Below are 18984 nucleotides of genomic sequence, written 5' to 3' on the forward strand. Positions count from 1 at the left end.
CCTTTCTATTGTACAAGATCCTTTTAATTACTGCTGTGAACTGCTCTCTCCTGTGATCTTTCATGTATACTGCCATCTGTTTTTGAAATATCTTATGATCTTGAAATAACATTGCATGCAATCCACTGTCTTTTATTTGGTCTACTGGGACAGTGTCAAAGACCCCACACAGTGTGACTGCAAATCTCATTGCTTCCCATGAAAGAGAGCAAACAAAGTCAACTACAAAAACCCAGTGTGTTCTCAAACTTCATCTGGAACGTAGCCTCTGGATTAATAAATTGTAGGAAATAGTCCTGTCACTAATTAGCTGCTTGACATTAGCTAAGATAATGTATCTTGCTGGTTTTTCAGTTTTCCCACTGTGTCAAGAAGGGGTAAATTAGATGAAAACTGAAGGACTTCCAAGTAAAGATATCTATAAATCGTGACCTCTAAAATTGTGGACTGTCACCTGGCCATCCCCAGGAGTTCTTGTTCCCTCTGACCACACACACAGACAAAGATACACACACACACACAATTAAATCAAGGCTTTGACATAAAGAACTCTTTGTTCAAATAGTTTCAGGTTTGATTTTATAGCATCCAGACTTTTTCTGATTACTGAAAGAATGGTGTAGTGGAAAAACATGAACAAAAATAGTTTTTATTCATTGTACAAAAGGAAAATGTCCATGATTGTGGGTGCACATGTTATTTTGTTATTTTATGTGTGCATGTTATTTGGCCTGGCATAGAAATTCATTGACTCAACAACAATCAGAATTCAAAATTCAACTATATTAAGAATCCATAAAATAGAGGAAGTTGGGTCTTATTAGAACATACATTTTTTGCCTTATGCATAGTAAATGACAAATAAATATTTACTGATCTTTACAATTCTATGATTCCAAGATTATAATTATCTGAGTGGGAAAAGGTAAGTTAAAATATATCAAAACAGTGCAGTCTGTTCTGTGCCTGATACATGGCATACCCAACTTTTTAATTGATTACTTATTTGCACAAAGAAAATTTGTCAAAATATTTGTATTTTTACTTCTTTGTGGTATTATATTGTAAACATTATGAGGAAAAACCTTTACAACTACGCAAAAGGTGACCAACCCAAGAATTTATGTCAAGATATATGAGACAATTAGCTTAAAATTGGTTTTGTTAAGATAATCACGGGGTATCTATACGATATATTTTTGAAGGGGTGATAATTTATACAATTGTTATTCTTAAGGGAAAAATACAAATACTGTAGTTATTTTTCTGACATTGGTTTAAATTTCTTTCTAGCTATTTCTATGATCTAATTTGCTAGTATAATGTATTAAAATTTGGTGTGTAATAAATTATTGGCTTATTTTATCACAAATTAATATTGTGTTTAATAGCACTTATTCAATAAATTAGATGTCATACTACATAATCAAATGAATAACAATATACTATATGTAAGTGACAGTTTTTTAACATTAACTCTTAGATTTTACAGCAATGGATTGGTTTATTTTTAGTAAGCATCAAAAAGTTTTCTGTCCTAAAAATTAAAAAGGGATTTGTTTTCCTGATTTTTTTTTATACCTTTCAGCAATTTTAGTGCTGCCAAATTATTTGTGGAGCTTGAATAACTTAAATTTTCTGCTGCTGCTTCTTTGTAAAATGGAGAGGCTCAACTGAAAATTATTTGGACCAATGACCACATGATGCAGATTGAGGTATATTATTCCAGAAGAAATGTTTGCATTACATGGGTATACAACCCATTTATTATAAAGCCTGCTAGTGTGAAAATACCAAACTTAAGTATTTGCAAAGAATATCAAGTATTGTAAGGAAAGCAGAAGATTAAAGCAAAATAGGACTTGATAAGGAATGAGGTAGATTGGAAGCTTCATCTTCCAGGAGTACAGACCCACGTAGCCCACCACTCCCCCACAATAGTTGTCATGTGGAAGGTGGGTTCTGCATTGTCAGATTGCAGGCAAGAAATCCAAAATGTTTGGTAGTTTCTCAGTGTTGACCACCAACTACATTGTGGACTTTTGTCTTTGACGTTATTTTTAAATAGTGATGGCCAAAATTTTATGTAAGAGATTTTAGGTGTTACTAGGACTAGTAACACTAAGAGCACAGGAAGGGATGATAAATAAAGAAGACATTTACCAAATCTGGAAAGGAAATTCTTAAGACAAGTTTGTTTTGACCAAAATAGGGACTTTCTATCAAGAGATGCAGGCATTCTCAGGAGGAGCGAATGGCATAAAGCTCTCAAATGACTCTCCTCTATCCCTCCCTCCTTCTCTCTCTCCATCCCTGGGGCCTCCAGTAGGAGCTCCCCATTAGCCAAGCCTAAAGAGAAGCCAGCCCCAGAGGGAGCCATTGATGTGGTCACACAGGGCAGCACCCTGGGTGGAGATCAGGATGAAGAAGGTCAGGGAGAGAGGATTTGGAGAGTTGAGAGAGGATATCTGGCACAAAGCCTAAATGACTGTTCATCAACTATGAAAGCCCAAGCTAATCTCAACAGCCTGCTCTTTTTCATTCCACATGGGATATTTATAACCAAATACAATCATTTTGCCAAAGTGTAACCAAAGCTAAATTAATGTATGACTTTATAGCACCACAATCTAACAGGCTGTTAAACAGCATGATCGAATTAAAGGTCCTGAAAATGGCATAACTAATGGCACTGTCTTGGAAAAAAAAAAAAAAAAAAACAGTGCTAATGCGGAGGTTCATGAAATGTGTATGAACCATATAACATATTCATGCCCTATTACTGAGAATTTCAAAGTGTCTCACTGCTCAAGATAATAGGCCTTGATTCAATTCAGTCTGATGTGGCATGAATTTCATGTGCTAATTAGTAAAGCATTTCTTAATGATTAAGGGGAAAAATCAGATAACATTTGATTGGAAACCCAACTGTCAGAGATAAAACATAGCTACAACTGAGGTTAGAATGAATGCCATTCATTTTGAATTCAGGTGTCTTAATTATGATAATTAATGATTGTATTCTCTCTATAAATGAATTCAACCAACATGATAAGCATATGGTAATTAAAGTGCTTTCTTAAAGTAGGAAATTTAAACAAATGACATCAATAATAGCCATGTCCCTTTTTTGCACTTTAAGTTTAGTTTTCTATCAAAGTCTCTTTCCTCCTTTGGTCATTTATGAGTTTTGTATATGGTTACCACTTTAATAACAAGTATATTTCTAGAAGCTGATATCTGTTGACACTGGATTTCTGGCAAGAATGTAAATTATTTCCCATTTGTTGGCATTATAGATAGTGAACCCTATTCTCTATCAATGCTATGGCAGTTTGTTAAAAATAGTGTTGGATTTATCAGACTCCAGAGCCCACAGTTAATAAAAATAAGTAACTGACCTAGTAGATAGAGGTTAATATGGATAGCATTACATAAGGATGATTACATAAAATTTGATAGGTCATTTAAATTCTGAATATTCTGAGTGTAATCTAATCACAGGAAATGGTTTTTAAAGGCTCACATTATTATTGCAGGGTTTTTCACACAGACACATATTGATTCAGACTTCATCACCTCTTGCCTGGCCTCCTGCAATAACTGGTCTGGCTCCATTATCTCCTAGTTCCACTGCTACGTCCATTACCCAACACTTTTTCCTCACTTTGTGACCTCAAAAACCATTGATTATTCCCTAATACCTAGTGAATAAGCTTCAATTTAATTAAGTGGATATTAAAGAACCTCCATGAAAAGATGCCAACCTTCCTTTACAGCCTCATCTTCTACTTTGACTCTTTGTGCCTTACTCTTCTGGTCAATTTGCTTGGAAGTTTATAGCCCGTTCACTCTTTTGCCACCTTGGAAGTTCCCTTGTCCTCTACCTGATTTGGTTTCATCCTTTGGAAATTTCCCTTCAAAAATATCTTCCTGGAATTAAGCTATCTCTGATTTGAATATCACAGCAAACAGTTTCATACTTTTCTTCCCCCACAAGACTAAGATATTTGGGTACAGGCGTCCTTACCTTTTCCCAGTGTCTAGAGTGTATTTTGGTTAAAAAACAGATATCTAAGCAATATACTTAGTAATAAGCTAGATCAATCAATTGCCTGTATCTTAATAAAATCAGAGAGTCAACTTTTAGGAATTATATAACTTCACTATTTCAGAATACCTCCTAAGGTTTATTCTTTTTACATATTTGAAGAATATGAGACTCATTCTGTATTGTTCTAATGTGTCATTGGACAAGCATCAACAACTAATCCACTAAAAGAAGAGAATTAATTTCTGTATATGGGAGAGGGCAAGGGAAGGGCGATGATGTTTATAAAGAGATACTGCTTGCAAGCCCCTCAAAATTTGTATGCAGAGACAAAGAGAAAGTCTAGTTCACAAAAAAAAATTGCAAAATTACATTGTAATTGGTTTGATCTTAACCAAAAAAGAGGATTTTCCAATCTCAATTCTGAATGGCCCCAAAATAGTTAGAGAAATAGAAGTTGGTCAAAGGAATGGGGAGACTCTGCTGCAAAGCAGATGAGAAAGGATTCAGTGACCCTATTTACTGATACAGCATGAAAGTCTACCCAACTCCATAAACAAATGGACTTACACCTCAGTTCAAAGTGTAAGTCCATTCATTCCTTCTACTTTTTTAAAATTATCTAAAACCCTAATTGAAGAAAATATTTCTCTTAGTTTCAGGAAAATAAGAATTAGGGTAAATCCCAAAGGATGCTAAGAGTCAAAGTCCTAGTGTGTTCCATGTGTGAAAAATGGGTCTGCTTAGGTATCCAAGTCACCATAAAGACGAACTGTGAAAAACTGCAATTATTCCATTTTTTACTATTCCATTGTAAATTGTATCTTAAGCTGTTTCCATATAGAAACCTCTATAGTCTATAATTTTAATCAGACTAGCCGAGTCATTACGAAATCCATAATTCCTAAGTATTAATGTTCAGTCTCTACATTTAGATTTAGCATATTTTCCATGCCTTTACCATGGTCTTGAATAAGAATATATTTCTAACTTTATTTCTGAAATGCAATATACTGAGCACAGAAAGTAACAAAATTATAAGATAGAACAGGGCCTTCCCTGGTGGCGCAGGCAGTTGAGCACCGTGCTGTGGAGCTGTCCGCGCACCAGTTGGATCCCAGCCGGCAAGCGAGAACCCCACATGGCATGGCAGAACTCTCCTGTCTCGCTTGCTGCTCCTCTCATCAGTGTATTTCATCAGTCTGCCTGTTCTGTTCCCCACTCTGTCTCTGGTGAATCCTCTCACCCTCCAGTGCATCTGGCCTGTACTCCAGTTCTTGTATAAAAATAAATAAATAAATCTTTAAAAAAAATAAGATAGAACACTTATTTTCAATACCAACCCTACACTGAGTCAACAGTGATTACTTTCCTTGCATGTCATAGTTATTCTTCTTGGGGGAATAAGAATGGGGTGGACACTGGTACTTGGGAGTTTTCTCTGAATGGTTTCACCAGTCCAATTTTTAATTTAAATCTAAATTTCTCTTGTCACGTCTGCCTTAAAGAAATACAATTTAACCACAGCAGCAAAAAGTTGTGGGTTTTTGCTGCAGCTTAAGTTTTATATAGTTTGTTTTTACTTTATTAGCATTAAATTTAATGACTTTAAGGTGACTGACATCTATTTGTAAGACTTCTCAGAAACTTAATCTACAAAACAAAAATATGCCATCGAACATATGTTGGACTATAAGATTATGGTTATTGTTACTTAATTGTAACGTCACAGAGTATGAGTCTTTGTGCACAAAGAGTCCAAAACCATTCAGCAAGATGCTGCCAATTCAGAAACAAATATCGATGTTTCTTTGTTCTGGGAAGTGCTGAGGACAATGCTGGTGGTGAGTATAGGAAAGCAAGAAAATGTAGTTCTAGGGACATTTGTGACCAAGGCAGTATCCTTACTGCCTATGAATTAACCCCAACAAAGTGACCACTGCATAGCTTTCTTTCCTAGTAACAGAAAAATTCAGAAAGTTTGAAATTAGGAAATCTTCAAATGTCCTCTTCTGAAAAAAAAAAAAAATCAAAAGAAATATGGGGAAACAGAAAACGGAAATCCTAAAACAAAGCCATACAACATCGTTTTTTCTTTCTTTCCTCTGAAGCAGCTTCTATCTGTTGAAGTTGCTTTGTGAAGAGAAAAGTATGAGTTAGGGGCCAATAAATTGTGTGTTTTCCCAGTTCAGTTCCTCTGCCTTTGCAATCAGAATTTCCCCTGATAGCAAAAGATTTCTATAAGCCATAATTCTTGCTTTTCCACCCACGTACACTTTTACATAAAACAAGAAAGACTGCCACTGCGTGTACTTCAGAGCAGTCAAAATGTAGTCCTGGGGAAGTTATTCTGTAGTTTTCTAACTTTACTCCCTCTCTTCTCTGCTGAATCATATAGAATGCAGCTTCTGAATTTTCCATCTATCACAACATCTATCTCAGGCCCTGCTCAGTGGAAGAGAGTGGACTTGTTTTGCATATTTCATTTCCTGATCATGAATGACGTCATCTTCCTCATCCTCATTAGCTTTCATAATGCAGTTTAAATCTTAGGCCATTTATTCCATGCAAAATGCCTTGGAGAAATACTTTGGGGACAACTAGCAAGGAGATGATTGTTTTCATATTCATTTTCTAGAGATTTCTTCCATCAAGTGCTTAAGATGCTTTTAGCAATGTTAGCTGCACAAGGTTGAAATATCTGGTTGATGGTCTGAACTATCGCACAGCCCATTTATGAAAGGGTAGCTTTTCACTTCAGTGGGTGAAAATACAATTTAAACATCTTAGAAGTGTGGTTTTCAGTAAAATCAGTACCAAATGGAGTGTGTGCAAATGTAACAAAACCACTTGAATCTTTTTGTTGAAGAATAACTTGAATGCCAAGCTTTAGGGAGATTACATTTTACTAGTCACTCAATATGAGTTAGAATGTACAGCAACTACTGTTATTATGGCAAATAATAAGCATCAGTCTTCAAAAACAAAAAACAGACACAAACCAAAGCAGTATTGGCCATGAAAAGAGCTCATCTCATCTCTTCCTTCCCAGAACTCCCTGCAGCTCTTGAGAAATGGTGGTGACATGAGGTAGAAGGCACTAGCAAGTCGTCATTAACACAGGTATTACATCAAAGTTGAGTGTACACCAGTAAGAATGGCACATATCAAAAAACTAAGCAAGAAATGTTGGCGAGGATGTGGTGAAAAAGGAACTCTCCTACATTGCTGGTGGGAGTGCAAACTAGTCCAACCACTGCAGAAAGCTATCTGGAGTTTCCTCAATCTACTAAAAATGGAGCTACCATATGACCTGGCAATTCCATTCTTAGGCATGTAGGGACCCAAAGGACACAAAAACATTGATTCAAAAGAACACCTGTACCCCTGTGTTTATTACAGCACTATTTATAGTAGGTAAAAACTGGAAACAACCCAAATGCCCCAAAATAGATGACTGGATCAAGAAGATGTGGTATATACACACAATGGAATATTAGTCAGCAATCAAAAAAGATAAACTCATGCCATTCACAGCAACGTGGATGGAGCTAGAAGGAATTATGCTCAGTGAAATAAGCCAGAAGGAAAAAGAAAAATATTGGATGGTTTCACTTATAGGAGGAATATAGGGGAACAAAATTAAGACATCAGGGGAAAAATGATAGCAATACAAAACACAACACAACAAAAACAGACAATTATAAACCAGAGACATCCTGCAGGGGAGGATGAGGGAGAGGTATCACAGGGAGGGAGGGAGGAGCACAGGTGACTGAGGTGATGGTACATGGGTGCACTGGTGAAGGAAACTCTATAGGGACTACATGGGAGGGGGTTGGGGGAAGCAAATATTGTTTAAAAATGAACATATAAAAAATGTAAAAAAATTGAAAAAATTAATTAAAAATGAAAAAAGAAAATAGTGCATATAAAAAAACAAAGCTGAGTGTACACTATTTAATTCAGTGATTACTTCACAAAATCAGAGGACTGTTGATTTTACACTACTGAACCTAAGAAAGGAGTTACGTCATTAAAGATTGAGGGCTTCTTGCTAGATTCAATAACTGATCATGACTTTGAGTGATTTGTGTTTGGGGAAGAAGCACACATTTTTGGTTTAACTTGAGATAATCACAATATGTTAGGCAGAAGTGTTATGGTATCACAATTCTGCCAGTTGCTGAGTGTGTTGATTCTAATTATGCATCCCAGAACTAGAAAAATAACCTCAGGATATGTTCAGAGAACCACTGAACCTATTATGAGATAGGTCTGAGCTAAAGCTTCATTGATCACTTGACCTTCAAAAGTGACCTTCATCAGTCACAGTTGTCTGACTGATGTGAAGTTTCAGGTCTCCTGTGTCAGATTAGAACTAGTGTCCACTAATCCCTGGAGAATCTGATCATTCCTTTCTCCCCAGTACCGTATAAAAAGCCATGATCCCTTTGGGGAAGGCTGGGAGTAATACTAACAGTACAAATTTTGGTCCTCAATGGGAACCAGATCTTCCTTCATTCCAAGGGTTCTGGGTAGTTAAAAAAAAACTGGCTCATGTGTTCATGTCTGAGAATCAGTTGAGAGCCCATGACAATGCCTTGGTAATTCAAGTTATACTTCAGTTCAATTGACCTAGAATTTTTCCTCTTTATATATCTAGTAAAAATTTACTAGACTGTTCTTTTTTTTTTTTTTAAGATTTATTTATTCATACAAAAACTGAGGTACAGTCACAGGCACGGGAGGGTGAAAGAATTCACCAGAGACAGAGCAGGGAGCAGAACAGGCAGACGGACCAAAGACACTGCTGAGGGGAGCAGCAGGTGAGACAGGAGAGGTCTGCTGTGCCATGTGGGTCTCTCCCTGGTTAGCAGGGGATCAAAGCCATGCTGCAGAGGCTGCAGACAGCCTCACAGCGTGGCGCTCAACCCTCTGTGCCACCAGGGAGGCCCTAGACTGATCTTTTCTGGAGTCACACTGATAAACTAGTTGATGCCATAGTTCTGTGCAAGTCAAACTACTTTGATTACTATCAATATTTTGACTCTACTATCTATTAAGGTAACCACATGCACCTTGTCTTTGGCAATTAAATGCTACTTGGCCTTTGCCTTTCCCATTGCATTTAAGGATCTTAGCTCAGTAACAGCAGGTCTCACTCTAATTTCTGGTCTATAGATAACAGTGACCACAGAGCTCTTCATTGATACTGGAGCTTGCTTCACAGACTTAATACTCAATCATGTTGGAAAGTGTGTTTTGGACCCTCCCCAGTGGGTGAGCAGGTCTTATATGATAAAACCACTCTAACATTCCAACCCCAAAATCATTGGATCCCCTTCTACAATGTACCAGTGCTCTATAGACATTTCAACTCCATTTATTATTGGCCATGTTTCAGTCAATACTTCAGCCAATAAACAAAACAAATGTAGTGCTCTTTGAGCTATAACATAGAGCCCATATCTGTAAGTTCAGCTCAGTTCAGCTTTATGTTGATTACACCATTATCCTACACCCTTATTCCCATACTCCCCCAGATTTTTGCATGAAGAGAAGCTTAAATGCAGAGTATATGTATTTGCTAAAATTGAAATACAATGAGTCTTTTTCTTTTCATTTGCATTTTTTTGGTGATAGCTTGATATTTCTATTCTTACATCCATTTAATATTAAAGTGCTGGAAAAATTTATATCTGACAAGTTTAGTTTCATTTAATACCCACCCTTCTGTGTGTGTGTGTGTGCGTGTGTGTGCACGCACATGTGTGCACATAGTGTTTAGATCACCCTTCTAGGGAGCACCAATTTTAACCTTTTCATTTTTTTGAAAGTTTTATTTATTTTTATACAAGAAGTGGGGTACTGGCCAGTGGCACGGGAGGGTGAGAAGATTCACCAGAGACAGAGCGGGGAGCAGAACAGGTAGACAGACTGAAAACACTGCTCAGGGGAACAGCGGGCAAGACAGGAGAGGTCTGCTGTGCCATGTGAGTATCTCCCTGGCTGGCCGAGAATTGAACCCACGCTACAGAGGCTGCAGACAGTTTCACAGCACTGTGCTCAACCCGCTGTGCCACCGGGGAGGCCCAATTTTATCGTTTTCATAATTACTCAGTTCTGTTTTATGAACTCTTGTTGGAAATTTTTCTTTTGTGAAATGCTCTTTTAAGACTAAACAGGTTAAATTAAATAAGTAAAAAATACAAAGGGTGAATAAGATATTAAGAGCTTGAAGCAATTCTCAACTTTACTAACACTCATGTAAATACTGATGAATATAGACGCCATTTTCCCTTCAATTATATATACATATTGGGCCTCCCTGGTGGCGCAAGGGGTTAAATCTCAGCACTATGAAGCTATCAGCACAAGTTTGATCCTCCACCAGGGAGGTGACCCACATGGCATAGCAGACTTCAACTGTCCATCCCGCTGCTCCCCTCAGAAGTGTATTTCAGTAGATCTACCTGTTCTCCCCATTTTGACTCTGGTGGATCTTCTTACCCCCTGCACCTCTGGCCTACACCCCAACTCTTGTATGCATAAACAAATAAATCTTTAAATATATATATATATATACATATATATATACATACTAAATAACCAAGGCAGTGTAGCAAAAGGAGAATTCTCATACATCACTAATTGATATGTAATGTAACACAAAATTTCCAACAGAAATAAGTCATTATTTTACCAACATACTTAAGGCTTATATGTCCTTATTTTATTTTGATAATACTTCTGTAAATATTATATTCAGTGATAGTCTTTGCAGACCTAGGATAATGTTAATAATTAAGGGAGTATTTTTTAAAAGTCAAGTAAATCCATATGGTGCAATACAATTCTTTAATTATAAAGCTCATTTAACTGTCTATACCTCTATAAACAAAATTAGGATCATACAGTTCATGTAGTTTTGCAAACAAAATAAATTTAGTTGCATGAAAAAACTACATGGCATATGAACATATAAATAGCTGTTGCTTCTGGAATTGAAAATACTAGTAAGATTTTTTTTTAATTTCATAGTTTTTAATCTTAATGTTTTATAGTGAACAAATATTGGAAACAAAGAACCACAAGCATCCTAGATGGGAAATGTCTGTCTTTTCTCTGAGTTTCAGAATGTTTATACTAAGGTTTTGACATTTTCTATCCATTGGAATTAAATATACAACTTCTTTATGGCTTAGCCTAGGTTATTCCATAAACACAGCCAGAAGCAATGGCTTTCTTACTCATATCTTACTCAAGGCTTCATCTTGGAAATTGTCCCATGAGATATAGGTTTCAGGGGCCTGAAAGGAGGGATATGGGGCCTCCCTGGTGGCACAAGGGGTTAAGTCTTGGCACTATTGGGCTATTGCCAGCCACTGAAGCATGAGTTTGATCCCCAGGGAGCTCACCCACATGGCGCAGCAGACCTCTCCTGTCTCACCTGCTGCTCCCCTCAGCAGTGTATTTCAGTCAGTCCACCTGTTCTGCTCCTTACTCTGTCTCTGGTGAATCCTCTCACCCCCCTGCACCTCTGGCCTGTACCCTAGCTCTTCTATGCATAAATAAAATAAATCTTTTTTAAAAAAAAAAGAAAGGAGGGATATGGATCTGTTTACCAATCTGAACAACTGGGAACCTCTGGGAAGCTATGGAGGATGCACATCACTAAAGAGGAAGAGAGAAATACTGATGTGCCAGTACCTAGTCAGGAGTAGTCCCGTGCAGTAACGCCCTCCCTGCCTGCATGTGGAACAGAATCCCTATGGACAGCTGTTTGTTACTGTCAGGTCAGGAGTAAAACTGCTGGGTCAAGATGATGCAAAGTGAAGCACAACATCCTATCCAAGCCCTTTCTAGTTGACTGCTCTGACTAGCTGTGTAAATGTAGACCTATTTAGTTATATCTAGTTTTGAGATTTAAAAACTAGAATTAGGAAGTTAATTTATTAACCTAGTATGTATGGGTTGTCGTAAAGACAAATGATTTTTTGTTTTAGAACTGAACCATGCTTTACAAGCATTTCCTTAGGTAGTCAATTTGCATATTCTCCATGATAACATATGACAGATGATAATTACTAAAGATTGTCTTGTAGTTAAGCATAGTTACTTCTGCATCTTGGTAAAGAACAAGTCAGTCTTTAGGGCCTCCCCTGGTGGCGCAGCAGTTGAGCGCTGGGCTGCGAGGCTGCCCGAAGCCTCTGCAGCGCTGGTTTGTTTCCTGGCCGCCGGCGAGGGTCCCACAAGTCAGTCTTTATTAGACAGACTCAGTAAGACAGTATGGTCAAGGACAACTTAAATATATTAATAAGGAAGGAAAAGAGAACCTTCCCACTGACCAATTAGCCAGCTAAACCCTTCAATCAATGTCAATCAGATGCTCAAACAGTTGCTCTCAAGTGCAAATCATCCGTATTCCAAAACAATGCAAAATAAAACCAGAAAGGCTAGCCGTAACTCATATAAAAATGTACAGTTTGAACACCTACACAAAAAAATAGAACATAACCCAAGAGTCACATTGTTGACAGCTAATATCAAGGAAGAAAAACAAAATATTCAGATATAACAGCATCGAGTTGGGAATAATGTGTAAGCCCAAGGATAGAGGAATATCAATTATTATTCCATATGCTGCAATTTATTTTTTAAAGATTTATTTATTTATTTATACAAGCACTGGGTACAGTCAGAAGCACGGTGAGAGAATTCACCAGAGCCAGAGCAGGGAAGAGAACAGGCAGACTGACGAAATACACTGCTGAGGGAAGCAGAGGGCAAGGCAGGAGAGCTCTGTCGCGCCATGTGGGACCCTCCCCAGCAGCCAGGGATCGAACCAGTGCTGCAGAGGCTGCAGGCAGCTTCGCAGCCCAGCGCTCAACCGCTGCGCCACCAGGGGAGGCCCCATATGCTGCAATTTTAAGCAAACATTAAAATTATGGTTTCCAAATAGCATATCATAAATATTGTATGGTTTATGTGAAAAAAACTTTAAAATATATATGACCATATTTCAAATATCAATTTTTTTTCTGTATAGGGGAAAAATGATAAGAATATGAATACTTCAAATCAAAAAACAGGATAGGAAACTAAAAGAATACTTTTTAGGTTTGTTTTAATATTTCCCATTTTAATTTTCTTTTATGGGCATTAGAGCATACTTGTTAGAAACATGGGTTGTAAAATCAGTGGATTGAACTTGAATTCTATTTTTTTTTGTTAAATAGATGAACTTGGACAAATCATTTAATTTCTATGAACTTCTATTAATTGTTCCACAAAGCAAAAATAATTTTAGCTCTACGGAGAGTAGTGAAAGTATCACATGAGTTGCTGTAGAGTAAGTGCTTGGTATGATACCTAACCCACAGTAAATGCTCACTGAACATCCTCTGCTTTTATTGTGTTGGAAGATAAACCTAGTGTAATTGCTTCCACACACACCTTCTGTCAAGCATCAAAATTATGGTGATAATTTCTAAAGACTATGAATTATAATTTCTTTTAAAAATATTTCACTTTGAGGGGACCTCCTTAGTGGCGCAGGGGTTAAAGACAGCACTATCAAGCTATTGCCAGCCACAGTAGCAGGAGTTTGATCCCTGGTCAGGGAGTTACCCACATGGCGCAGCAGACCTCTCCTGGCTCGCCTACTGCTCCCCTCAGCAGTGTATTTCAGTAGATCTGCCTTTTCTGCTCCCCATTCTGTCTCTGGTGAATCCTCTCATGCCTTGTACCTCTAGCCTTGCACCCCAGTTCAAGCTTTGCATCCCAGTTCTCATATACATAAATAAATAAATCTTTAAAAAATAAATAAAATATTTCACCTTGAAATAAAAATGTAGGTATGCTGGTTAAAAAAATATCTTTTGTTAGTGACTGGGTCAATAAAAATAATGAGATTTAATCATGAGGTAAATTTGTCTTGCAACTACTCTAGTCTAATAACTTTGATCTTATGAATCAAAAACTTTTTTTTGTGATGCTGTTAGCTTAGCTATTTCAGCTCACAAATAAATACTTTCATAAGTAATAGAGAATAACAATTTACAATTCTGTGTAGTATCTGCTGTCTCCTTCTACAACACTTAAAATATACACACACATGCATGCATGCATGCATGAAACAGAATCAAACATTTTTTCATAAAAAGTGTTATTAAAGTTTGTTCTCTATAGTGTCATGATCATATAAATTTTATGCATTATGTAGCTATATATTGCTAGGATTTTAATTTTCCATCAATGTTAATTCAAAATCATCCTTAACTTCCCATTCTTAACTTGTTTTTATCAGATTTGGCATCAAGGTATTTATAATATTTTTATTTTTTTAATTTAAATCTAATGCTATAAACTGTAATAACTGTAAGGATGCTCTTTTTATACCTAACAGTCTAAAAGACTCTTCGTGTTTTTTCAAACATCTTGCCAATAAATGGTAGGTTATATTTAGTTAGACTTTTCAAAGAAGCAACGTCTGATGATGATGCTTTCTATTGTTTTGATTCTTCTAATTTTCACAGCTATAATACTGCTTAACTTTAGTATTTCTTTTTTCTAAATTTTTCAGCTCCCTTTATGGTTTCTTGAATTGCTATTTTAAAAAAAGAACAAAATATGCAATGAATCACTGAACTTAAATGTTTGAGGCTACATATTTTTATTCTCACAAACATTTTTACTGAATTCCCATTTATTTCATGCTCCTGGGTTCCAAAAGGCATAGGATAATTGCTGCATCTGCCTTTGGGCTCAGCCTCGGTCAGAGCTACCTCCTTTTCGGGAAGTTCTTGGATCCAAAAGGACCCCTATAAAAGAATTAAAGGGCATCAAAATAAAGGGAATGTCAGTAATATATCACTTAATTAAGCAGCTTTATTTTCGTTGATGAAAATAAATTCTTTTATTACATGGTTGTTTTCTTCCTGTTTTCACCAGCAGAACATTAACAGCTATAGGACAATGTCCAGGGTATGAGTGTACAGAAAGTGACCAAAAAGTTGTATTTTCAGTTGTTTTCATCTAGAACCTAAAATACAAGAAGCATATTTTGATCAATGGCTTTTTGATCTGTCCTAATATACTAAGTACTACCCAAATCTCCAAACTGATTAGTGTGTCGTCTGCAATATTGTGGTAAGTTCTATTATACCATTTGTCCCAACACACTTACCAGCACAGTGCATTTGTTTACATGCTCTACATACATTACCAATTTATTTCTTAAAATTTATTTAATTATAAAGTTAATGACTGTAAGTAAACTGGGACTGTGCTTTCATTAATCTGGATATTTAAAAGTGTCAGCTGAGATAACAACTATGCCATATATCAAGTAAAATGTCTAAAACATCTGTTGGAAGTGGTATTTTGAAACTTCCTGGTGCCTAGGGGACTGAAACATTATATAATATTTTCAGGCAAAATGTACAAATGATTAAAGATTAAAATATATTAGAACAGACTGATAACAACCCTCCACCACTGAATGAAATACTCCTCTCCCAGCTTTGTATAATTTACATATCTGCTAATGAGGCTTCTTAAATCATCATCCACATTATTGATTATATTATAATGAAGACAAAGTGTCTGTTACCCTCTTGGTGGGTGTCATTTAGGAAGTTTTTCCATCTTCATCAGTTTTCAGAATTCATCACATTCTTGAATGATTACAATTACTGGTCTAGAGGACACAGAGAATCTTGGCTTTCTTTTACTAACTTTCGTATCTCCTGAGTATGTTCTTCTTTTCATAAAATAAGTCTATTCACCATTAACACACCCTTTAATGAATGACATCAGAAACATTAGCTATTTAGGTGTGACTGGCCATCCCTGGCCTTTCCACCAATTTGCATTGTTTGCAGCTGTGGCTGGACCTCATCATGCCCAACAGAGATTTCCAAGGGACTATGAATAACTTTATTCCATAAACAATTTTTAAACAATAATACTGCCTACTTAGTTTATAATGGACTCAATGTCTAAAATAAAAATTCCATGTAGGTTTTGCTATAGATTTTGTCAAATCAATTTTTAGCTACATTTCATTTGTGTAAATTGTATTTTATATGGCTAGAAAGCAAACTTTATTCATCCTGATGTCATCTCCTTCACGTAGTGGCTAGATATTACCACATGTAATCATTGATTATAAGTGCCCTTGTAACAGGATGGCCCCCAGGAAAAGGGGAGGTTCTAGGTTCCCTGCCCCACCCAAGGGAGGGTAGAGCTGAGCAGGGAGGAGAAGAAGCTAGAGAGGAGATGGGAGAAGTTATAAAGATGGGGAGCAAGAAAGAGACCTGGAGGAGGCATGTGGAGCAGAGAGACATGTGAAGAAACTGCACTTGCTTTTGGTCTTGAAGTGGTTGAAAGAGATGTGGGTGAGAGACCCATGGGAAGGATAACAATGTCAGCTTTTATCTTTTTTTTTAAAGATTTATTTATTTATACAAGCACTGGGTACAGTCAGAAGTGCGGGAGGGTGAGAGAATTCACCAGAGCCAGAGTGGGGAGTAGAACAGGCAAACTGTGAGGGGGTGGGTAGGGGTGTGGGAACTTGTATTTGTGGAGTTCATTTAGGACATTGTTGAGGGGAAAGGATGTCCTGAACAAACCCCATAAACACTTAGAAAAATTCCAGCAGATTGCATGATCTTCAGAAAGATAACATGTGGCACATAATTCCAGTATCCCTATAGCCATCACAAACAGATGGCAGTATTCTGTATAGGGATGAAGTCTCACACTCTTCCCCCACCGTATTTCAGGGAGTGTTAACAAGTAGTGGCCATAAGGAAATGAATTCCAAGTTTTATCCTCTCTCCACTACCTACCTGGCTGTCCAGAGTAAGAAATACCTTAGTGAAGGAATGAACGAAATTATTCTAGCTATGAAATAAGTCTAGCACAAGCACGTCCTTCTATAATTATGGGAACTGAGGTCCAGTGATTCACCCAAGTTATCATAAACAGTTGGAACTGAAACTAGAATTCATCTGTCAGTATTTTCAGGTTATAGATCTTTTAATAGTTTACACAATTTACCCTTGATGTAGCAGTAGTATGGTGAGTGTCCTTCATGATAATGATACAACGGAATAATAGAGAAACAACACTAGTGTGGCTAGTGGAAAGAAATGCCTGGCCTTGATGCTCATCAATTTCATGATATTAAGCAATGGCTCTGTGAAATTTGCTTGCATTTCAAGGACCTGAAACTATAATTATAATGAAAGTAAATGTTAAATATCTTTAGTTTATAATTCTTAATTTTCACTCAACTTTTAATGCTCATAAATTCAGGGAGTTGCCAACTGTAAGTACCCAGAGAGCGTTAAATGACAAAATAAGGTTCATGGAGAAAATCTGACTTGTCCAAAATCACATAGTTGAGAAGAGGCAGATAAGTTGCAATAACTACCATGTCTCCTTTCTCCCAAAGATGGGTCCTGAGATCATTTTTGCAATCAGTAGGAAGCATAATTTCATGATATCTCATTCAGCACATATATGTCCCTATAGCAGCTAAGAAACTACTAAGAATGGGAAAAAATTCAAACCATTAATAGGTGGTAGTGGAATAAAGCTCAGTCTTCGGTTAATAACCTTAATGTATACATCTCTACATAGTTAGATCCTTCCAATATATACTTTCTATTTGACATCATCAAATATTTGTTTTAAAAAAAAGATTTCTTCACTCATTCAAAAAGGTTATGTGGAAAAATACATATATACATCTATTCCAAGGAATAGCCAGCAATCCTAGAATTCATATCAACTTTTCTTTTGGGAAATAAGAATAAAACTAACAAGTAACCTTGTATGGTTACTTCTGACAGTGACACTTTCACACCTGGAGTCTATTCCTGGCTTGTGCCTACTCTAACTTCTAGACTGTAACTCACTTATGTTCTCTGAGAATCAAAATTCCCATCAGAAAAATAAGAGGTGTTTTTTTTTTTTTATTGAGCAGATGATTTATAAATCCTGCTGGTCCTTTCTTTCTAGATATATGGAGTTGGAGGGCAAAGCAAATAAACTATAATTCATGTATTCTTAGAAATGTCTGAAGGATAAATATTCTTTGTCATGACCTGTGACCTTAAAAAATGAATCAAAGTCCAACCTCTATTTACAGAACTTGTTAGTTTGGAACTGATTGTTTCTACCTACTATCATATATTTAATTCCTATACTTGCTGGATATAAGACTTTCTTGGTTGGTCCTCAATCCTTGCCAATCCTAATGACTATATAGAGGGAAGCTTATGAATTTCATTAAGTTACTTTAAATAGAATTCAAAGGGACTCAAAGGCAGGCTGTCAACTTTATGCCTCTTCCAATATGAAAAGCATTTAAACTTAAACCCTTCTACTCCAAAGAGAGTCTCCCTGACATCTATAAACCTCTGATGAACAATATTTAACCACTATGGCCATTGCTATTTTAATTTTATTTTATGTCCACCTTTTTTCTAAAGTCAGACCTGGATCTTCCATTCTGGTTATTCTTTTGAATTTCAATCCTCAGAGTTCAAGAAGGTACTGGTCAGTCCCCATAGATCACTGAAATTGTCTAGCCAACTTTATGAGCTCTGGAGCGTCTCCTTGTACCCAGTCCTAGAGTAGTGATAGATGACATGTAATTTATCTGCTGAGTGTTTTGGTTTTATATTCCCAGTTCTAGCTCTGCACAGTTTCTTTTATAAAAAGAATGTGTCACTTTGCTTCTTGTAAGTCACTGTGTTTATGGTGCAACTGGCTACAAGTTAATGTGCAGAGGCAAAAGAGAAGTAATGGTTGGACACAGCAAGTCTCAAATGAAGTTCCTATTCTGTTTCTGCAGCTTGACTCCCTCCAGAAACATTATTGAATCATGAATCTCTGTTCTCTCTCATGTTCTTTTT

This window comes from Talpa occidentalis, unplaced genomic scaffold, assembly GCF_014898055.3.
Source record: "Talpa occidentalis isolate TD23 unplaced genomic scaffold, MPIMG_talOcc4v2.1 talOcc4.17, whole genome shotgun sequence".
Taxonomy (NCBI): domain Eukaryota; kingdom Metazoa; phylum Chordata; class Mammalia; order Eulipotyphla; family Talpidae; genus Talpa; species Talpa occidentalis.